The sequence below is a fragment of the Hemitrygon akajei genome, chromosome 14 (genome assembly GCF_048418815.1).
Source record: "Hemitrygon akajei chromosome 14, sHemAka1.3, whole genome shotgun sequence".
NCBI classification, from domain to species: domain Eukaryota; kingdom Metazoa; phylum Chordata; class Chondrichthyes; order Myliobatiformes; family Dasyatidae; genus Hemitrygon; species Hemitrygon akajei.
In genome coordinates, this window is record NC_133137.1 from 89,200,321 (window position 1) to 89,222,243 (window position 21,923).

The 21,923-nt window shown below is 44.7% G+C and overlaps 1 protein-coding gene across 3 annotated transcripts in view; it reads left to right on the forward strand.

The window, feature by feature from the left end:
* Positions 1-306: 306 nt before the first annotated feature.
* LOC140738761 (proline and serine-rich protein 2-like) overlaps positions 307-21,923 on the forward strand; it is a 49,075-nt gene continuing 27,458 nt past the window's right edge. The window contains exon 1 of one of the 3 annotated variants that reach the window (XM_073066541.1): positions 307-910. The gene's annotated coding sequence lies outside the window, so the exon portion shown is untranslated. Of the gene's footprint in view, positions 911-1,362; positions 1,496-6,586; positions 6,836-21,923 lie in introns of those variants that run through there. The other 2 variants (XM_073066543.1, XM_073066542.1) reach the window with 2 other exon arrangements.

Here is a 21,923-nt window from a genome sequence, read left to right on the forward strand (position 1 = left end):
CTCTAACTTATTGTAATTTCTCTCCCCTCCCCCTCCTCTCATTTCCCATTCTGGCTCCCATCTTACCCTTTTTCTCACCAATCCATCACTTCTCTCTGGTATTCTCCTTCCATTTCTCCCGTGGGACACTCCCCTCACCTATCAGATTCCTTCTTCTTCAGCCCTTTACCTCGTCCACCTATCACCTCCCAGCTTCTTACTTCATTACACCCCCCCCCCCAACACGTACCTTCCCCTTCACCTAGTCTTACTTATCTCCTGCCAGCTCTTTCCCGCTTCTTCTCACTCCACTATTTTCTGTTCGTTGCTCACACGGTTGGAGCCCCCAAGGTTCCTCAACCCAGAGCGGGAGCGTCCAACACAAGGTGGCGCTGTTTCAGCCTCCAAGCGCACAAGCTCCCCATGAAAACGTGGAAGTTCTCTTTTATTTTTTAAAGATATTGAAGGTGGTCATGTACTCTGGATGAGAAAGAAATAAACACGCCAACGGGTGGACTTGCATTGATCTGCGCACATCCTGCCCAAGCCAGCACAAACGCAGCCAAAGATGATATCATCTCTAACTTAGGTTTAAGGGGTGCATTTTGCCTATAGCATTTGAAGGAGGCACCGCCCTTTATACTCACCGTGCAGGTCCGTGGAGAGAGTGCGGGCTCAGTCGTGCGTTTGTATGTGTATGTGTTTACAAACATTTCTCCCTCTGAGCGCGTCCTGGGGGACAGGAGAACAAACGGAGACCTAAACACGGTGATCAAACAGTGCCTGGAAATGAGAGGTCGTCCCACCGGGCGAATTAATCAGTAACTCGCCGAGGGAGGGCACTCAGCCCGTAGAACGGCTTCTGGCTACATCTCCGAGAGAACCGGCTCGCTTCTGGTGCGGAGAAGGAATTGTCGCCAGTTTGCTTCAGGTACACCAGTGAGAATTCTGTAAGGTGCGGGGAGGGTTGGATTTTTAAGTCTTATTCTTATCCTGGGCCGAAAACTTCTAACCTTACATGCGTTGATGTATGTGAAATGTGGAATTAAGTTAGCATTTCATATTTTCTGTAGAATTTGCTGTACACATGTTCCCCCGTGTAATACGGAGCCAAGGTGTGTGTTGATTCGATTGGTCTTGAAACTTACAATTGGACACTACGCTGGAGGAATTGGAGAGGAATGTAGAGTCGATGTTTCGGGTGGAGACCATTTATCAGGAAGTCAGCAGGTCGAACGGTGGGAGTCTGATGGAGGGTCTCGGCCCGAAACGTCGGCTGCTCTTGCCCTCCTAGGTGCTGTTCTACCGGCTGAGTCCCTCTAGCATTTTATTTGGCGTTCTTGTTGTCAAGATGTACGGAATCTCTTTGTGCCCCTGCTTCGGCACAGCCGTTTTATAATAATGAGTTAATCGCGAGTCAGCACGGGTTATTATGGAAACTCATTAAAAGATTAACGCTCCTAAGCCTCCACCGCCAAACGCAGTTCAGACGGCGGTAATACCGCCAACAATTCAGGTGTGTCCTGGGAGAGGATGTGGCGCGGCGGCGGCATTGTGCTTTTGGCTCGGTTTAACCCGCGATTGCTCTTGTGTGCTGGACGAATCGTCTCGGGGAGCAGTGCTGGTCTACTATACCTGAATTTTCGCTGAAAGCTCTCAGGAGAGAGAGAGAGAGAGTAAGTTGCTGATGTAGATCACTTCCCGGCCATTAGTTTTGTATCTCTCAATGAGCGTCTCAGGGTTGTCGATACCTTTTGCTTCGATTTCAGATTCCCAGTATCTGTGCAGAATTGTGTAGTATATTAGTGAACCAGGTATTAAGGTAAAGATTTAATATCATTATCTCCATTGCTGTCGGGACTACATGTCATCTCCGAAGCTTTTCTGTAGTTATCTAGCTTCTTAACGAAACTCACTCAGGTGTAATACCTGAACCGTCCCAGTACATCATCCGCTAAATGCTTTTCCCTGTTCTCCTTATTCTGTTGATAATTATTCAGTCTCTTTGTATGTTCACGTTCAGTTTGTTTGATTGCGCGTGTTCTACTAATTGTAGATTGCTCGTGGCTGTTTGCACGATGTCTTGTAAGTTGTTGGTTGCTGTTGTGTTGTCTGTTACGGCATTGTCCTGTGTTTCACGTTTGGCACCGAACCACATTCAATTCTGCTATGTTTCGCATACTGGCGATAAAAATGACTGTGTGATATGATTTGGCTTTCTTTGTCGCTTGTACATCGAAACATGCAGTGAAATGCGTCGTTTCTGTTAACGCTCTGGGGATGTGCTGTCGCCACGCTTCCAGCGCGGACGGAGCACGCCCACAACTCGCCAACCCTACCCCGCTCGTCTTTGGAATGGGGGGGTTGGCGGGAACGTCCAGAGCAAACCCACATGGTCACAGGGAGAACGTGCAAGCTCATTACAGACAGCGGCCGGAGTTGAACCCCGATTCCCAGCGCTATGAAGCATTACAGTAGCTGTCCCTGTTAGAACACAGCAAAGGAACAGGCCCTTCAACCCACAATGTCTGTGTCCAGCTTCAGCCCTGTAACTTTTCCCCCTAACACCACCCCCAGCTTCTCACTATATTCCACCCTTCCCTCCCCCCTCAATTGGTCTTGCCTGTCTCCTCAATCTGATGTTTGGTCTGAATGATACCCGAGTCTCTTGACCTTGCCTGCATGCTTCTATGCATTGAGTTGCTAAGTTTCTTGCATGGCCCATCAAGTAGCCACTAGGTAAACTGAAAATGCCAGAAAAAAACACACCAAAAGAACACTGGAACAGAAGTTGTTCATTTGTCACATCTGTCCACCCCACCATTTGATCACTTCACACACGCCTGCTCGTGCCACCCTACCAGGAATAGGGTTCCTCTAGTCCTCACCTATCACCCTGTCAGCCTCTGCATCCAGCACATAATTCTCCAAAGTTTCTGCCATCTCCAACAGGATCCCACCACCAAGCACATCTTCCTCCCCCCGCACCCCCCTCTTCCTGCTTTCCGCAGGGATCGCTCCCCACGTGTCTCTCATTCCCATTCGTCCCTCCCAACTGATCTCCCTCCTGGCACTTATCCTTGCAAGCGGAATAAGTGCTACACCTGCCCCTACACCACCTCCCTCACTAGCATCCAGGGCCCTAAACAGGCCTTCCAGGTGAGGCAACACTTCACCTGTGAGTCTGTTGGGGTCATCTGTTGTGTTCAGTGCTCCTGGTGTGGCCTCCTGTATATCGGTGATACCTGACATAGTTTGGGAAACCGCTTTGCCAAGTACCTATGCTCTGTCAGCCAGAAAAAAAATGGGATCTCCCAGTAAGCCACCCATTTTAGTTCCACTTCCAATTCCCATTCCGATACGTCTATCTGTGGCCTCCTCTACTGTTGTGATGAGGCCACACTTGCATTGAAGGAGCAACACCTTATATTCCATCTGGGTAGCCTCCAACCTAATGGCAGGAACATCGATTCCTCAAACTTCCAGTAATGCTCCCCCCCCCCCCCCATTTCCCATTTCCCTCCTCACCGTATCTCCTTGCCCACCCATCACCTCCCTCTGGTGCTCCTCTTTCTCCCCCTCCCCCTTTCTTTCTTCCATGGCTTGTCTCTTTCACCAATCAACTTCCCAGCTCTTTACTTTGTCCCTCCCCTTCCCCCCCCATCTTTTAAATCTACTCAGCTTTTTTTTTCCCCCAGTACTGCCGAAGGGTCTTGGCCCGAAATGTTGACTTTTTCCATGGATGTTGCCTGGCCTGATGAGTTCCTGTGTGTGTTGCTTAGATTTTCTCTTTTGTTTCTTTTGTTTGTGATTGGGTCACGGTTGATTTCTTCTCCCACTCAACCCCTGTATTGTGTCATTTCCACATGTGCCAACTAACCATGTTGGTTTTGTTGCCATACCTTATGAGGTCACTTATTCTGTGACATCCTGCATTTATGGTATTGAGAAATGGTGATTCATAGTGATGTGTCATACTCTCATTGACTGTACTGACTTGATTTGTTAACTATTTAAGGTGTGTTCTGTTAACAGGACTTGTCAGGTTCCGAGCATGCTATTAATACTAGATTACTGTAAGTGATTTAATATAAATCCACCCATCGAGAGTTCTGTCTTGAGCCCTCTGGAACAAAACTATGCCTCATTGCTGAGGCATGATACAAGCATTTTACTGCCTGGGCTGCAGTGCAGAACTCCTTACACAGTCCATGTTGAGTATCTGACATCGGTGGGTGTGGCGATTGGGCCTTTGCTTTGCTGGCTTAGGGAGGAGGGAAATTTGAGCTTCGCTGGTTTGTACTCCATCCTTCGAGGCAGGAGTTTGTAGGTACCATTCTGCCTGCAAACTCTGCAGTCTCTCTCAAGGATGCGGCTCAGATTTAGTTTTCTTTCAGGCTTGTAGGGGTGGTTTTTTGGGACAGAGGGGAGTTGGGGGTCAGGTTCGGGTTATGGACAGTGATGTGGGGAGTAGGGAGGCCAGGCTGGAGTCTGGGCTTCTGCTCCAAGATTGAAGACCAGCAACAATGTGGATGAATGTCAGGGTGACAAGTGTGGTGGATGAAGATTAGCAAGGTTGAGAGTTGGTCCCTCCCAGGTCAGTGATTTCCCCCTCCCCGTGGTAAGTCCGGGCAGGAGACGTTAGGGCCGGTGACCACCCCTAGGAGTGCAAGTCAGCGAGTCCAGAGGTCGAGGCCTGGAGCTTGGGATCCTGTCACTGGTGAGTCTGGCGTTGGAGGCCTGGATTTCAGGGTTACATCATCAAGTCCTGAGGTCAATACTGCAGATCGAAGCCTGAAAGTGAATCAGGAGTCCTGGAAGTGAGACCAGGTGCCTGAATCCGTGGGTCTGCGAGTCCACTGGGGAAAGGCAGAGGCCTGATGTCTGCAAGTCCACTGTAGGACTGAGGATTGTCCGTGTCCATGGGTGGATGGGAGGGAAGGAAAGGGGCTTGTTCTGATCACTGTGGCCATACTATGTATGGTGACGTTTGCGGGCCACTCCCAGCACATCTTTGGGCTGTATTGGTTGCTAACGCAAATGGCACATTTCACTGTATGTTTCGATATACGTGTAATAAATAAGTCTAAATCTGACTGTGCAGGATATACAGTGTGGAAGGTGATCTGCTGGAGGAATGTGGGTCAGGCAGTACCTTTGGAGTGAAATGGATCATTGGCAATTTGAGTTGAGAGCCTTCAACTGGACTGAGGTAGTTGAGGGGAGATGACCTCCTTAATTCTGCCTTACCTGAACCATCTCCCCCTCTGGCTACTACCGTCAGTTGTGGGTGTGGGAGTCCTGGGTTACGTGCCACCTGTTTGGGAGCAGTTGTTACCCCTCAGCCATTGGGACTAGCTTCCCTCGCCTGCATGCTGGACTGACACTGTGGCCCGTAGGCTTACTTCTGGGCACTTTGTAATTCACCTTCCCTGTATTACTTGTTTTCTTTTTTTTTGGCTATATCTGCATGATTTGACCTCTTTTGCACATTGAATATGTGACAGTCTTTGAGTGTGGCTTTTGATGGATTCTATTGTGTTCCTTTGTTTTGTGGTTGCCTGCAAGAAGATGAATCTCAAGGTTGTTATGCTGTACATGCCTTAATAATAAGTTTACTTTGAACTTTGAATTTTATCTTTCAGTCTTGATGAAGGGTCTGAAGTATTGACCTGTCCCTTTCCTTCTACTGATGCCTCTTGACCTGCAGAACTTCAGACTTTTTTTTTGCACCATTTTCCAGCAGTTGTAGTCTGCTGTGCCATTGTATTTTATTTAGAGATATTGCCCAGATAGAGTGGACATGGGTAGGGTGTTTTCAGTAGTGGGGGAGTCGAGAACCAGAGGGCAGAACCTCAGAATGCAAGAGTGTTGCTTTAGAACAGAAATAAGGAGGAATTTCTTTAGCTAGCGTGTGGTGAATCTGGAATTCATTGCCACAGATGGCTGTGGAGGCCCAACTCATTGGGTGCATTTAAAGTGGAGGTTGATAGGTTGTTGTTTAGTAAGGGAATCAAAGGTTATGGGGAGAAGACAGGAGAATGGGGTTGAGAGGGATAATAAATAAGCCATGATTGAATAGTGGAACAAACTTGCTGGGCCAAATGGCCTAATTCTGCTCCAATTTTCTTCTATTTTGCTACAGCAGAGTAACCTGCCTAACAAGTCACATCTCCCAGTTACACCCATGTGACCAATTAACCTACTAACCTCCACATCTTTGGAATGTGGGAGAAAACTGGAGCTGCAAACCCACACGGTCATGGGCGGGGTGGAGAATGTACAAACTCCTTACAGGCACCAGTGGGAATTGAACCCTAATTGCGGGTGCTGTAATAGTGTTATGTTAACTGCTACGTTACCGTGCCACCCAGAGTGTAGTGCAGAAGCCAGATGCTTCATGCTCTCGAGCTTTTATATTTTCTGCCCGAATGGAGTGAGAGGCGGTTGTTTATGTTGACTGTTTTCTAGAGGCACTTGAAAGCAGGGGAGGCTGCTTTGTGTGACAGACTGGGCTGTGTCCACTTCTCTCTGCAGTTTCTGGCTGGCTGAACTCCTCCAGCAGCTAAATTTCTGCTGAGATTCCAGTGTCTGCCATCTCTTCTATCTCTGGCAGTGCATGTTACAAACAGTGAACGTGGTGTGGTTTATTTTGTCCCACAAATGCACTGTCGGAGCAAGGTGCCTGGGCTTCTCTCCCGTATTCAGTGGGATCTCAATTCTGTGGAGCAGAAGTACTCGTTCTGAGCGAGTTCAGATCCTGTCATTTAAGCTGCCTGGTCTAGTGGTGGGCTATTACGAGTTTGCATGAATTCTACACCCGGGGAGTGTCAACGTAGCCTGAGAGGAGCAAAAGGTTGGTCCACTAATGGCTTAAATTAGGACCGCATTGTGCAAATAACTATTTTGGTTTTTAATGTGTCTGCTATGCTGTTAGCATAGTAGTTTGTGTATACTAGCGCTAGTAAAATATGGTGATATTGCTGTTAGTGTTTTGCTTTACGGTGCCAGCAACTGGGGTTCAATTCCTGCTGCTGTCTGTAAGGAGCTTTTATTTTCTCCCTGTGACCACATGGGTTCCTTCCGGGTGCTTCCGTTTGCTCCCAGCGCTTTGGGTTAGTAAGTTGCATGTGGGAGGAATCTGTGGGCATGCTGTGTTGCCACCTTAAATGGGGTGATGTGTGCGGGCACCTCTTTGGATTGTGTTGGTAGTTGATGCAAATGATGCATTTCACTGTATGTTCTGATGTAAGCATGACGCGTAAAAATGACCTTTAAAACAAGGATACGGACTTCCACATGTATTTGAATAGCCCTGTTTTTGTCTTGAAGTTCTGCTGCATTGTTGTTGTAAACATTTTTGTGCCATGTAGATCTTCGGTTTACAAATGCTTTGTTTATTTGTCATTTGTACTAGAACAGCTTATCAGATATTTTTGATTTAATAATCAGTCATCAAATGCGGGTTTTAATTACAAAAGAATGCACCTCAGTGGCGTGGGTTATAAGCCTTTCTGTGGAAATTGGGGTCTGCTGTCAAATAATGAAATGTAAAAATGTCTGGAATGCAATCCACCCATTTCTAGAAATGCTAGTTGGAACTGGAGGCTAACCTGGTGTGTTATTATGGGACTGGGGTGTATTTGGAGTACTTGGTTTGCAGAAAATTATGTAGAAAGTTAAAAAGGGATCTTTGTAAATGCAAGAGACTGCAGGCGCTGGAATTTGGAGCAAAAATCAAACTACTAGGGAGGAACTCGATGGATCAGGCAGCATCTGTGGAGGGAAATGGACCAAGCTGAAACTGAAAGAGTACAGGGAAGGTGACCGGTATAAAAAGTTTCTCTATCACTCCCCTTCGTCTTTTTTTATATACTAGCTGTCACTTTTTGTTCAACCAAGATGAAGGTTCTCAACTCAAAATGTTGACTGTTTCTCTCACAATCTACTGTAGTTTTGCTGCTTGTTTACCTACACTGCACATTCTCAGCAAACTTTATTCTGCATTCTACTATTGTTTAACCTTGTAAAGATTGAGAGGCATAATGAGTGCCCTTTTCCCAGGGGTAGCAATGACCAATGCCAGAAGACATCTGTTTAAAGTGACCAGGGGACGATGTCAGAGGTTTTTTTAAGCAGAGAGTGATAAATCTCTGGAACACATTACCAGGGATGGTGGTAGAGGCAGATAGAATAGAGGGGTTTAAGAGACTCTTAATGGGTACGCAAATGGAGGGCAATAAGCTGCGTAGGAGGGAAGGGTTAGATTGATCATGGACTAGGTTTATATGGGTTGGCATGATATTGTGGGCCAAAGGGATTTCTACATAATTCGACAGGAAGTCACATAATACTATTTTCAAACAACAAAGGGGAGCCTGATTAGAATCTACAGATTGTATGCTTTCTGCCAAGTCCATAGACTTTCTTATTAAAGGTTTAGTCTGAAAGCACTTCTGATGGGAACTTGTGAAATGAACAAGCTCCTAAATATCCCTGAGGGAGGGAGGGAGGCTGGTGATTCATTTGGAGAAGGAAAGTCAGATTCTGCTGTGAATGCCTGCAAGCAGATGAATAATAAATGGTGACATTTATGTACTTCTATAATAAGTTTACTTTGAACTTTGAGATTTGCATTTCTAAAGCACCTTTCTCAGTGGAGATCCACACAGATGGAAATTTTTAACAAACCCGATTCTGGCCAGTCTTGATCCCAATCCAGAAAGAGTATGTAGCCTTTATTTCAAGAGGGATTGGATACAAGACAAAAGTTTATTAAATTGGTTTATTATAGTCACATGTAAGGTGAAAAGCTTTGTTTCACATGCTATCCAAATAAAATAAATAGTGCAAATGAGAAATAGAGGGTAGTGTTCCTCGACTATTCAGAAATATGATGTTGGAGCATGGGTGCAAGGTCCAACACCACCTTCCTGGTGGTAGTTAAAAGAAGAGGGCATGTCCTGGATGGTGAGAGTCCTGAATGTTGGTTGCTGCCACCTCTTCAAGGTGTCCTTAATACCCCTTCTGCTGCTTGTCCTTGCCTTCTGTGGACTCCTAAGGCATTTAGTACCATCCCAGATGCACCTTCTGCATCTTGAACAGTCCGAGGTTAGAGATTTCCAAGAGTCAAAATCTCCAAGGAAGCTTTGAACACGTCCTTGAATATAATTTCCCTTGTCAGCCTGAGGAGGGTGCAGAGGAGGTTCACCAGGATGCTGCCAGGGTTTGAGGGTAAATGTTATCAGGAGAGGTTGGACAAACTTGGGTTATTTTCTCTGGAGCCGTGAAGGCTGAGGTGCTTCCTGCTAGAAGCTAATCAAATTATAACAAGTGTAGACAGTCAAATCCTTTTCCGGAGGATAGAAATGTCGAATAGTAGAGGGCATAGTTTTTGTGTGAAATCTGAGTCTGAGGCCTCAGATTTGACCATGGATATTGCGTCCAAGCTGTCCAGATATGTAATCCTGGGCAGCATGACGTGGAGAGCAAGCTGTTGCCCATGTAGCAAGCTCCCCCTCTCCACGCATCTGATAAATCCAAAGGAACAGCAGAGACCGTCACAGTTTGGCACCAGCAGCATTGATGGAGTGGCCAGTCAGCATTGAACGCAATGTAGGACTGCCTTTAGGGACTGCAGCTCCAGATTTTTCCATCAACGTTTACTCCCAGAGCCTTCCCCATGAGTGGGTAAAGCCTCGAGGCAGCGGAGGTTTGAGATCAGAGTTTTCCTTCTCGTAGGTGAGCTGCCATTTGCCTGAAGCGACTGGTTTTAAGGCGCCAGTAACCTGCCTTTGTCCCTTCTGTTTCTACTGGGTGAGATGGGAAATGTTTAAAGGGGCTGTGGATGGCAAGTTTACTTTTGCGCAGAGTGTGGTAGGGTTCCAGGGGTAATTGTGGAAGGAGATGGGATAGTGGAATTTAGGGGGCTGTAAGACAGGGTATGCAGGAATGTGGGCCATTTGCAGGTAGAAGGGGTTAGTTTAATTTGGGATCATAATTGGCACAGACAGAATGGGCAGATGGATCTGTGATGCACCATCAATAACTCTCGGAGACATGAGGCGAGAGATAGGCTTTTATTAGCTGCAAGAAAGCACTGTCAGCAGCAAGAGACCATCACACAACATCCTGGAAACTGAGGGAGGAGCAGTGCCTCCAATCGCCTTTATACAGGGGTCTGTGGGAAGAGCCACAGGAGCAGTCAGCAGGGGGGCGTGTCCAGACAGGTATATGTAGTTCACCATAATCTGCTCCTGTTCCCTGGTCCATGCAGAGCTCAGAACAAAGTTCCTGTTTTGGGAAAGTGGCATCAGGCATGGAAGGGCATGATCTGTCAAGTGTGGGCCTACTGGTGCCAATCCCAGAAAGGACACCGATGCCAGTACAGCACAATACAGGCCCTTTGGCCCATGATGTTATGCTGTCCCTTTAACCTAATCCAAAATCAATCTAACCTTTCCCTCCTATATAACCCTCCATTTTTCTTTTATCTATGTGCCTGTTTAAGAGTCTCTTAAATGTCCCTAATGTATCTGTGTCCTCCACCACCTGTGACAGTGTTTTTCATGCACCCACTACTTTTTTTTAATTAAAAAAACCTACAACTGCTCCCTTCTCTCTTCCCCCCCCCCTCCCCCAACATACTTCTTCCAATCACTTAACAATTATGCCCCTTTGTATACATCTTTCCTGCCCTGGGAAAAATTCTTTGAATGTCCACTCGATTTATACCTCTTTATCATTTTGTTCACCTCTATCAAGTTGCAGCTCATCCCCATTCGCTCTAAAGAGAAAAGGCCTAGCTTACTCAACCTATCCTCATAGGAGATGCTCTCTAATCCCGGTAGTGATTTGGTAAATCTCTGCACAAAACGGATGAAATAGCATGTCCCTGCAACCTTCAGAGCAAAACTTTTACCCACTAAATCCTCTGGTATTGTCCGTTGTCACCCTTGGGGAAAAGTCTCTGGCCATCCACTCTAGAAATGCCTCTTATCATCTTGTACACCTCTGTCAAGTCATCTTCACTCCAAAGAGAATAGCACTTGCTTCTCCTTCAGCAGGTTCAGAGAACTTTACAGTGACTGCAACGCAATAGCAAACCCACACCATCCTCAACACTATAAGCAGAAAGACTGCACTTATTTCATTTAAAGAAGTTTACATGCAAAGTGATCCAATGCTGCGTCGTTCAGAAATGAAAGCAGATCAGATTTCAAGTGCAGGCACGCAAGTGAACATAGCACAGTTTTTGATGGTGCTATTATCGACTAGACGTCAGCTGCGGTTCAGACATTATTGTCTCCAAGTCTGAAGTTGTGGGTTGACGTTCCAAAGCTGTAGAGGAATGGATTAAGGCAAATCAAGTCAAGTTCATTGTAAACACGAGATTCTGCAGATGCTGGAAATCAATAGTAACACACACAAAATGCTGGAGGAACTCAACAGGTCAGGCAGCATCTATGGAAAAAGAATAAAAGATGTCTCAGCCCAAAATGTCAACGCTTTATTCCTTTCCATTGATGCTGCCTGACTTGTTGAGGTCCCCCAGCATTTTGTTTGTGTGTGTGTGTTGCTCAAGTTCATCACCATGTGCGCAAGGTAGGGTACAGGTACAGCAAAAACCTTGCAGAGTGTTATTTTGGGTGTGCAGGTACAGAAAACAACACACAGGAGATGTTAAATGAAAATATTACAGGGCAGTGAAGAAACAAAATACAGGTACTGATTTTCAGATGAGAATTTTAAATAGTAGCTCTAAGTCACCATAACTGAGAAGAAAAACACAGTTGTCTCTGTTGTCCTGAGCAGAATTCCAACCTTTTAATCACCAGTATTAGTGACACCTATTCACTACCATATTGCTTTCTATGACAGCTGGCTGTACTAAGTTTAGCTTCTATGCTTCCTACAGTGAACTTTCTTCAAAAGTCTTCATTTGTGTGTAGTTTTTCATTGATTATCTTGCCTTTCTTTATTCTGCTCTGAATTTTCATAAGAAAATCAATCTTGTACGGTACTTCAATAATAATTTACTTTGATATTTGAACTTAGCACAAGTTTAAAATTTGGAATTATTTCATTGACTCTGAGGTGAGCTGGGATGTCCTGAAGTTGTGGAAAATGCTTTTCATGAGCAAACTTCTATTTTAAAGTGCCCGAGGAGAGAAAAAAAAGTTGTTAGTGTGACATTGAAGTTGGACTAGAATGTGTTCTTTCAGCCAATTAATTTTCACAGAAAAATTCAAATTGAGTTTATTATCATCAGCATAAGTGCAATGAAAACTTGCTAGCGGCAGCATCACAGGCACATAGCATCAGAAAAAGACAACAGTCACAAAAAAAATTGTTCAAGAATGAACACAGAAAAAAAACTCATATGCAAAACATCCTGATTACTCAGACCTTGAGATGATGACACTGGAAAGTTAACAAACAATAGAAGGAGCATCGTTTGATTCCATTAATCACCAGAAAGGAATCATAAACCAATATTTAAATAAATCAAACTGTTTAGAAACTGAAGCTAAATGTTCAGAAGGTACTAGGTCAATAATGAGTCAAATTTCTTTGTGATTAAATCAAGCTGAATCATTCCCAGTGGAAATGTTAACTTGCATCCCAGTATTCAAAGGCTTGAGACAAATCACAGGAGATGAAGAACAAGATGTAGAACTGTGCTGCTTGGTGAGGTTTAGTTAGAGTCACAGAACAATACAGACCCTTCGGCCCAATGAGTCCATGCTGACCACTGAGCCCACTCAGCTAGTCTGAATTTCCTGCATTACCCACTGAGTATATTGAAGATGGGGATCTATTGCAGGGAAGAGTAATTGTGGAAAAAGATCAACCTTGATCTTACTGAATGGTACAAAAGATCAAGGAGCTGAACTGTCTATCGCTGTTTCCATTCCTTGTGCTCAAACTCACCTTCGGAGACAATACAACATTTTCTGGGGAATAGAATTGTGTTGGTTTATTATTGTCACGTACCAAGTTACAGTGAAAAGCTTATCTTACATAGTGTTCATACCGATCAAATCATTACACAATATACTGAGGTAGAACAAACTTAAAAACAACATTAAAGTGTAACAGTTACAGAGAAAGTGCAGCAGTAAAGTGCAAAATCATAGTGAGATAGATTGTGAGGTTAAGCGTCCATCTTGTCATACGAGAGGTCTGTTTAAGAATAGGATAGAAACTATTCTTTAGCCTGATGGTACCTGCTTTCAGGCTGTTGTATCTTCGGGGGGGGGGGGGGGGGAAGGAGGAGAAAGGAAAATATCCAGGGTGGGTGGGGTCTTTGATTTTGCTAGTTGCTTTACAGAGGCAGCAAGAAATTTAGACGGGAGGCTGATCTCCATGATGTGCTGAGCTATGTCCCCAACCCTCTGCTGTTTCTTGATGTCATGGGCAGAGCAGTTACCATACCAAGCCATTATGCATCCAGATAGGATGCTTTCTATGGTGTATCAATTAAACACCGATAAGCGTCGATGCTGACAGCCAAATTAAAGAATAACATTTGATTTATCATTGTTACATAGGATACTTGTAACAATGGAATAAAATAAAAGTAATGCAGAGATGAGTATCACTGTGGTGGCAGCTGCTGGCTTCTCTAATAGAAAACCACTCTAGTTAGTTATTGGTTTAACAAAGTTTGGTGATGTGCTTCTGAATGTTCAACTAAGGGTTGTATGATTACACCAAAACCTCCAATTTATTTCAACAAGGGAGGAAACCTGTACTGCATAGCTAAAGAGCGAAGTAAGTTAGGAAGATGTCTTTTTTAAAAATGAGTATATTATAATGTAATTCTGGACACTTCCAAAAATGGAAGAGTCGAGGACCAGGGGCACAGCCTCAGAAGTCAAGGATGTCCCTTTGGAATAGATGAGGGATTTATTTAGCCAGAGAGAGGTGAATCTGTGGAATTCATTGCCACAGATGGCTGTGACCAAGCTAAATCATTGAGTATATTTAAAGTGGAATTTGATAGGTTCTTGATTAGTAAGGGTGTCAGAGCGTACAGGGAGAAGGCAGGAGAATGGGGTCGAGGGGGATAATAAATCAGCCATGATCAAATGGCGGAGGAGACGCGATGGACTGAATGGCCTAGTTCTGCTCCTCTGTTATGTCTTTTTATCTTCACAATGGGGCATCACCGAGCTCAAAAATGCAAAGGGGTTTGTATGCCCCCATGCGTAATGTACAAGAGGAAGATGTTCAGGTGAAGCAAATAACTCAAAGATGTAATATAGTGAAATTGTTTATTGCGAGGGAAGTGAGTAAAAAGTAGGGAGATTATGCTTCAGTTATACAAGACATTAGTGAGGCCATATCTGGGATGTTGAGTGTAACATTGGAATCCTTATTTTAGAGGGAATGTTAATAGTTTGGAAACAGTTCAGAGAAGTTTTGTTAGTCGAATACCTCAAATAGCTGATCTGAGCCAGGTTCAGTGATTTCTTTGCAATTTTGAAACTAGATAAAAAGGATGCTAATAACTCCAATGTATAGGCAGTGCAATAACTAAAGCTGTAAATCTACAAACAGGCTGCTGACATGTAAGTAATCTTTCCCACATTCTGCAGTGTGGGTTGAAAACTATTAACCAGTTTCTTCCAGAGTTAAGCACACAAACTGATGGAGGAACTCAGCAGGACCGGCAGCATCCCTGGAGAGGAATAAAGAGTCGACGTTTCAGGCCAAGACCCGTCATCGGGACTGGACAGGAAGGGGGAAGATGCGAGAATGGGGTGGTGGGAGGGAAGGATTGATGGGTGAAACCATGGGAGGGGGAAGGTAGATGAGTGCGGGTGGGGTGAAGTGAGAAGTTGGGGAGGCGATAGGTGAGAAAGGCAAAGGGCTAAAGAAGGAATTTAATTGGAGAGATGAGCGGAACAGTTTGTTCCAGGTGTTCAGTATGAAAAGTGAACTTAATACCTCCTCAAAGCCAGAAATACCAGTTTGTACAGGTTGGTATATGGTTTATGTAGGAGGTGAGGGCGGTTTGTCTTTTTCAGGTAGTCTTAACTCTTCATTGATTAAGGTGGATTTAGTTTAGTTGTCTGTGCCGAAAGATGTTTATATAGGATGTGCTTAAAAGTGTATTAACATTGAAATGGTACAATCTAGTGGAAGAGAAAATTTGATCCTAAAGTAAATCGTGACCTTAAACAAAAGATTCAGCGGATGCTGGAAGTCGTAACCAGCGTACAAAAGAACAATGGAAGACATCAGCAAGCCAGGCAGCAGCAAGGGAGAGGAATAAATAGTCAATGTTTTGGGCTGATACCCTTCATCAGAACTGGAAAGGGTAGGGGGCAGAAGCCAGAATAAGCAGGAAGTGGGGTAGGGGAAGAAGTACTAGCTGCTAAGTGGTAGGTGAGACCAGGTGAGGGGGATGTGGGTGGGTGGGAGACGGGGATGAAGAGAGAAGAATCTTTTTGGGGATTGGCCTACCTCAGAGGGGCTTCATGGTGGAGCAACGAGTCATAGACACGAGGTTCTGCAGATGCTGGAAATCTTAAGCAACACACACAAGATGCTGGAGGAGCTCAGTAGGTCAGGCAGAATCTATGGAAAGTGAAAACATTGACAAAAGAAATCTTTTCCTCCCCATGCCACCTTATTCTGGCTTTTGCCCTCTTCCTTTTCAGTCCTGATGATCGATCTCAGCCTGAAACGTTGGCTCATTATTCCATTTCATAGATACTGCCTAACTTGCTGAGCTCTTCCAGTATTTTGTTTGTGTGTGTGTGACCATGTGAAATTTATTTTGTGGCCACAGTGCAATACAAAAGCAGATTTTTAAACTAATTACTAAATAACTAAATAGTGCATTAAGTGGAAATAACAAGATAGGGTTCATGTAGCATGGTTCATGACACGTCACCAATTTTTTAAAAAGCCTTTTGTTTGTCCATGTGCTAAGGTCTTTTCTGAAATATTTACAGTGCCTGAAGCTCAAGTGATCTTTGACGAACCCAGGTAGATTAGGCATACTTATTTTAAAAATGGTTGAGACCGGTTTCAAATCAAGTTTGCAACAGGTTTTCAATACTGTTTACTTCCGTGTTACAGACACTAATCACCTTTAGGATTAGTGTTTTTTGGTCTGGGTTATGGATTTTGAGGCAATGCTACAAGCTAGATTTGTAAGCTGCTCGCCAACAGAGAACCTGCCGTCGGATATTGACGGGCTGAGTAAAGTCAGCAGATTTCCTTCACAGTCGTGTTTAGCCTAATGCTTCACAGTGCAAATGATCAGGGTTCAATTCCCCCTGCGGTCTTTAAGGAGTTTGTACGCTCTCCCCGTAACTGCATGGGTTTCCTCCAGGTGCTCTGGTTTCCTCCCACAGCCCAAAGTCTTACAAATTGGGGTTAGTGAGTTGTAGGAATGTCATGGTGCTGAAAATGGGAGGAAATCTAACAGCATCAAAGTCCTCACCACCCTGGACATTCTCTCTTCTCTCTCCAATCAGGCAGAGATACAAAAGCCTGAAAACATGTACCACCAGGCTCAAGGACAGCTTCCAAAGAGTCTTAAACAGACCTTTTGCACAATAACATGGACTCTTGACCTCACAATCTGTCTTGCCATGACCTGTGTACCTTATCGTCTACCTGCACTGTACTTTCTCTTTAACTGTAACACTTTATTCCGCATTGTTATTGTTTTCCCTTACACTACCTCAATGTATTGATGTGATGAAATGATCAGTATGCAAAATAAAAGATTTTCTCCGTACCTCAGTACATGTGACAATGATAAACCAATAATTCTAAGGGCTGTGGTTGGAGAATTTGGGTGTTTTGATCCTTGTTCATACCTTTGCAGGCTCATGTCTCCCTGTTTACAGATAGATTTGTCGTAGGTTCGTAGAGATAGACAACACGGAAACAGGCTCTTCCATCCCAACTGGGATGGCTACCCAAGCTAGTCCCATATACCTGCGGTTGGGCTTTATCCCTCTGAAGCTTCCCTATCCATGGACTGTGTGAAGGGAAGACGGTTGTAAGAAAGGATTCCGCGGTGATTGGTGGTCTGAGGAGAAATGTGAGATGGCAGGCAGGTAGAGGAGGGGAGCAGGGATGAAGCTGAGAGACGGTGGCAGGTGAGTGATGCATGAAGGCAGGAAAAGGAGTGAGAGGTAGGCGGAGTGAGGTGGAGGGAAATGGAGCGAGGTGTGGAGGTGGAGACTGCTGCCGGAGGGAGATGGGCAGGAGCACAAAGAGCTGCCAGTGCTGGATTCTGATCAGTAAAGGAGGTGAGAATGGGAAATGTTAGGGGAGAGGGGAATGGCAGATGGAACCAGAGCCAGAAAGGAATTGGTGGTAGGGGTTAGCTGGGGCGTGAAGTGTGTGTGTGTGTGTGTGGGTTTGGGGGGTAGGGGAGTTTGTGGGATGAATATAGAGGAGCTGGAGGTATTGTTACATATTCATGGTTACAGAAACTAGCTTTTTAAATTATTATTGGTATTAGTTTATTGTCATGTATTGAGATACAGTGAAAAGCTTATCTTGCCTATCATTCATACAGATCAAATCATTAGACAGCATGGAGGTAATATAAGCTAAAACAATAACAATGCAGAATAAACTGTAGCAGCTGCAGATCATGTGGATGGTCGAGGCAAATATCCATGGCAGGGTGAGGAAGCTAAAGAATTTTTGGTAGACTGAGAAAGCCCTAGAAATCCAAAGACTGGCAGACTCTGGTGACACGAGAGGCTTCTTCAGTGCCACTAGAGCAGTCTATGGTGTGAAGTTACTGTGGATTAAACCACCTGCACCCAAAGGATGGGAAGGACTTGCTAAAGGATCGGAAGGATATCAGTGATCGATGGAGACAGCACTTTCAAGAACTTTTTAACCACAACAGCACTGCTGAACCAGAGGTTACTGACCAAATCCTCCAGAGATCTGTGAGATGGGTGAACTTCCCAGTGAGAAAGAGGTCCATGATGTCATCAGGAGCCGGAAAAGCAACAAAGCTCCTGACGGGATCCCAGCAGAGATCCTTAAGGAAGGAGGGTGAGCACTGCTGCACCACATATTTGCCTTGCTCCTGAGGGTTTGCAAAAAAGGGCAACTGCCCTCAGAGCTCAGGGGTACTCTTAATAGTGACCATATTCAAGAAGGGAGACAGGGCAGGTTGTGGCAATTACAGGGGCATCTCCTTTCTGTTAACAAAGGGCAAAGAGGTTACAGCTATCTTTGGCAGCTAACTCCTGCTATTTGAAGAAGTACTCCGTGAATCACAGTGTGGTTTCAGTCCATCTAGACATGGTCTTCACACACACACCAATTACAGGAAGAATGCTGTGAACAAAGGCAACCCTTGCACTTGGCTTTTTGAGATCTGAGAAAGGCATTTGATAGAGGTCTGTCAAGCTCTCTGGAGTATACTGTCAAGACGTGGCTGCCCTGACAAGTACCTGTATTTACAAGTACTGAGATTACTGATGATGGCATGTCAGCCACAGTACTCGGCAATAGTGATGCTGAATCAGCCCCCTTCACTGTGAAGACGGGGGTCAAACAGCTGTATCATTGTGCCCACCCTATTTGCCATCTTTATTGCTGCCATCCTTCATGTCATTGGTCAAAACCTGCCACAGGGGATCCCAGTTGTGTGTAGAATGGAAAACAGGCTTTTCACCCTCAACTGGTTCAAGGTCTGCACGATCAGTGTGAAAGAGTACGTGGATTAAAATGTCATCGCAGCACTCTCAGGCAAAGACTTTAAATGTATCTTGAATGCCTTTGCCAAGGCGATAGAGCCCTGAGTCTTGTTTTGAATATAAAAAAAGACACTAGTCAGCACCACCCAACCAGCCATTTATCTAGTCCTCCATAAAGTTGACAATATTGCCATTGAAAATGTAGACCACTTTCCCTACCTTGGCAACATTCTCTCCTCAAACACAGACATCGACTCAGAGATCAACTACTGCCTGAGGAGTGCTAGTGGTGCCTTTGCAAGATTAAGGAGCAGAGTCTTTGAAGACCACACCCTACAGGTCCAGACATAACTTTTAGTCTACAAAATAGTCGTCCTTCCTGCATTATTGTATGGAGCCGAATCATGGGTCGTCTATAGTAGACACCTGAAAGCCCTGGACCAACACCACCACAGAATCTTACTAATGATTTTGAGGATCAGCTGGAAGGACAGACTTGCTCACACCAGCATACTGGTGGAGGCCAACGTGAACAGCATTTCCACCATGATAATCTAATACCAACTCCGATGGACGGATCATATCTTCCAGATGGTCCAACTCGTGTCTCCCCAAAGAGATCCTTTACTCCCAGTTGAAGGAAGGTCAGTGAGCCTCTGGTGGGCAAAGGAAACGCTTCAAATATAACATCAAAATCAGCCTGAAGAAATTCAACATTGCTTTTTTTTTTAAAACTGGGAAATATTTGCACTCAGTTGATACACCTGGAGGAAATCTGTTCAAGAGGGAGATGACCTCTGTTGTGTTGCAGAGAACAAGAAGGAGAAATTGAACAACCAAAAGACCCAAATGCTCACCACAGCCACCACTTACTTCCCTCCATACTGCAACAGAATATGTGGATCCCAGATGGTCCTCGACAGCCACCCGAGGACCCACCAATAGACAACCTCTTAGGAGAACATCTTATTTGACTCAAGTGATCAAGTAATCCACCAACTATAAATGGATTGTGCACCCAGTTCAAAAGTGGTGGAGACCTGTAGTCTTAAAGTAAAATGGACAGGTTGTCAAATATAGCAAGAAGGTCCTGAGATGTTAAGGAACAAGGAGACAATTGCAGATCTTTTAAAACTAGAGAACAGGTTGATCAGGTTGTTAAAAGGGCGTGTAGGATGCTTTCCATGTCTGCATTGTAATGAAGCGTTTGTAGTGATCTGTACAGGTTTCAGGTTTAAGCCCAATGTGACTTCTTGGTGATTAACCAATATCTTTTTAATGCTAACCTGTGGCATAGCTTTTAGTGACTGGTGTATTTGTACTCTGAGATTTTTGTTCTCCTCAGCCAGTGCCTTCCCAGTAATACATAACCACCCTGTTCACCCAACCAAACATACCACCTCCCATTTTATCTGTCTAAAATGTCATCTGGCAATCATTTATCTTTCTGGCACATTAATTAAAGATTACCTTTATTTATTACATGTACAGCGAGACATCAAAGCGTACAGTAAAATATGTCGTTTGCATCAATGTTTGCAATGTGCTTGGGGCAAGTGTCGTCACACTTCTGGCGCCAACATAGCGTGCCCACAACTCATTAACCCTCACTGCACGTCTTTAAAGTGTGGGAGCAAGCCACAGCACCCGGAGGAAATGCACACGGTTACGGGGATAACGTACAAACAAACCCTTTACAGGTAGCGGCAGGGATTGATCCCTGCTCAGTGCTCGCTGGCATTGTAGGTGATTCTGCTAATCACTGGTACCTACTCCACAATCAGAATAACCTTTCCCTCCTGCACCACCCATAACCCTCCCGACCCTATTTTTCTTTCATCCGCATGCCTACTCTGAGTTTTTAAAATGTCTCTTTTACGTCAGCCTCCGACACCAGCCTTGGCTGTGCATTCCGGGCACCCACCACGTCCTGTGTTTAAATGTACAGCAGATTACCAGTCTATTTGGCCCACCTTCTCCATGCCAACTATAATGCCTGTCAATGCCAATCCCATTTGCCCTCTTTGCACCTTTCCTAAATGTGCATCTGTTGAAATTCCTTTTAAACATTGTAAATAATCTCCCTCCACTATCTCCTCTGGCAGCTTGTTCCAGATATTCACTGCCCTCTGGAGAGCAAAGAAGTTTTACCCTTCAGATCTTTAACATTTTGTGATTTGGAGTCAGATTAGTTTATTGTCATTGAAACCTGGGTGTGATGAAATTTCCTTGTTTGCACAAAGTTCACAGAGTAAATTCCATTCTCACCCGAAACTTGCGCTGTGTAGTTAGCTGACAAAATTATACAGCTTTGAAACAGGCTGTTCAGCCCAATTGGTGAACGATAACCAAGATTAGCATTTATGCAAGTTCCACCTGCCCTCATGTGGTCCAAATCCCTCTAAACCTTTCCTATTCATGTTCCTGCCCAAGTGCTTTTTAAATGCAATTATTGTTGTCGCGTTAACTGTTTCCTCTGGCAGCTCTCTCTATACACTGACTGTCATTTGGGTGAAAACATTGCCTCTCCAGTTTTTGATTTCCCAGTCCTGCGGGGGGAAATGTGTATTTACCCTGTCTATGCCCCTCGTGATTTTATACGTCTACGTGGCCACCTCTGTACTGAGGAATAAAGTCTCCAACTGCTAGCCCTCTCTCCATAGCTCAGTCCCTCAAGTCTTGAGAGTATCCTCAGAAATCCCCTCTGAACTGCTTCCAGCTTAAATGGCATCTTTCCTGTACAGTGTGACCGTAACTGAGGATACTCTGATGGTTTCAGGCTGGTGATATCTAGCCTATCGTGCTACTGCTAATTTTATAAAGCTTGATAAGAGAATGGGTTGAGAGTGATGGTAAATCAGCCGCGATGGAATGGTGGAGTAGACTGGATAGGCCAAATGGCTTCACTCTTCTGTGTGTTATGGTCTTGTAGACTAAGGTCGTACCTCAGCCTCTTGTGTTCCAGTGAATAAACCCACCCTATGTGCACAAGAGATTCTGCAGATGCTTGAAATCTAGAGCAACATGAGCAAAATGTTGGAGGAACTCAGCTGGTCAGACCAGCATGTCAAGGTTCAACATGTACGTTCAGCAGAGCCCTTCTGTACACAAACTGTCGTAATACATGGTTATTTGAGTTTCTGTTCCCTTCCTCTCAGCCTGAACCAGTCTGACCATTATCCTCTGACCTCTCACTGACAGTGTTTTTGCTCACAGAAATGCCGCTCACCGAATGATTATTTTTTG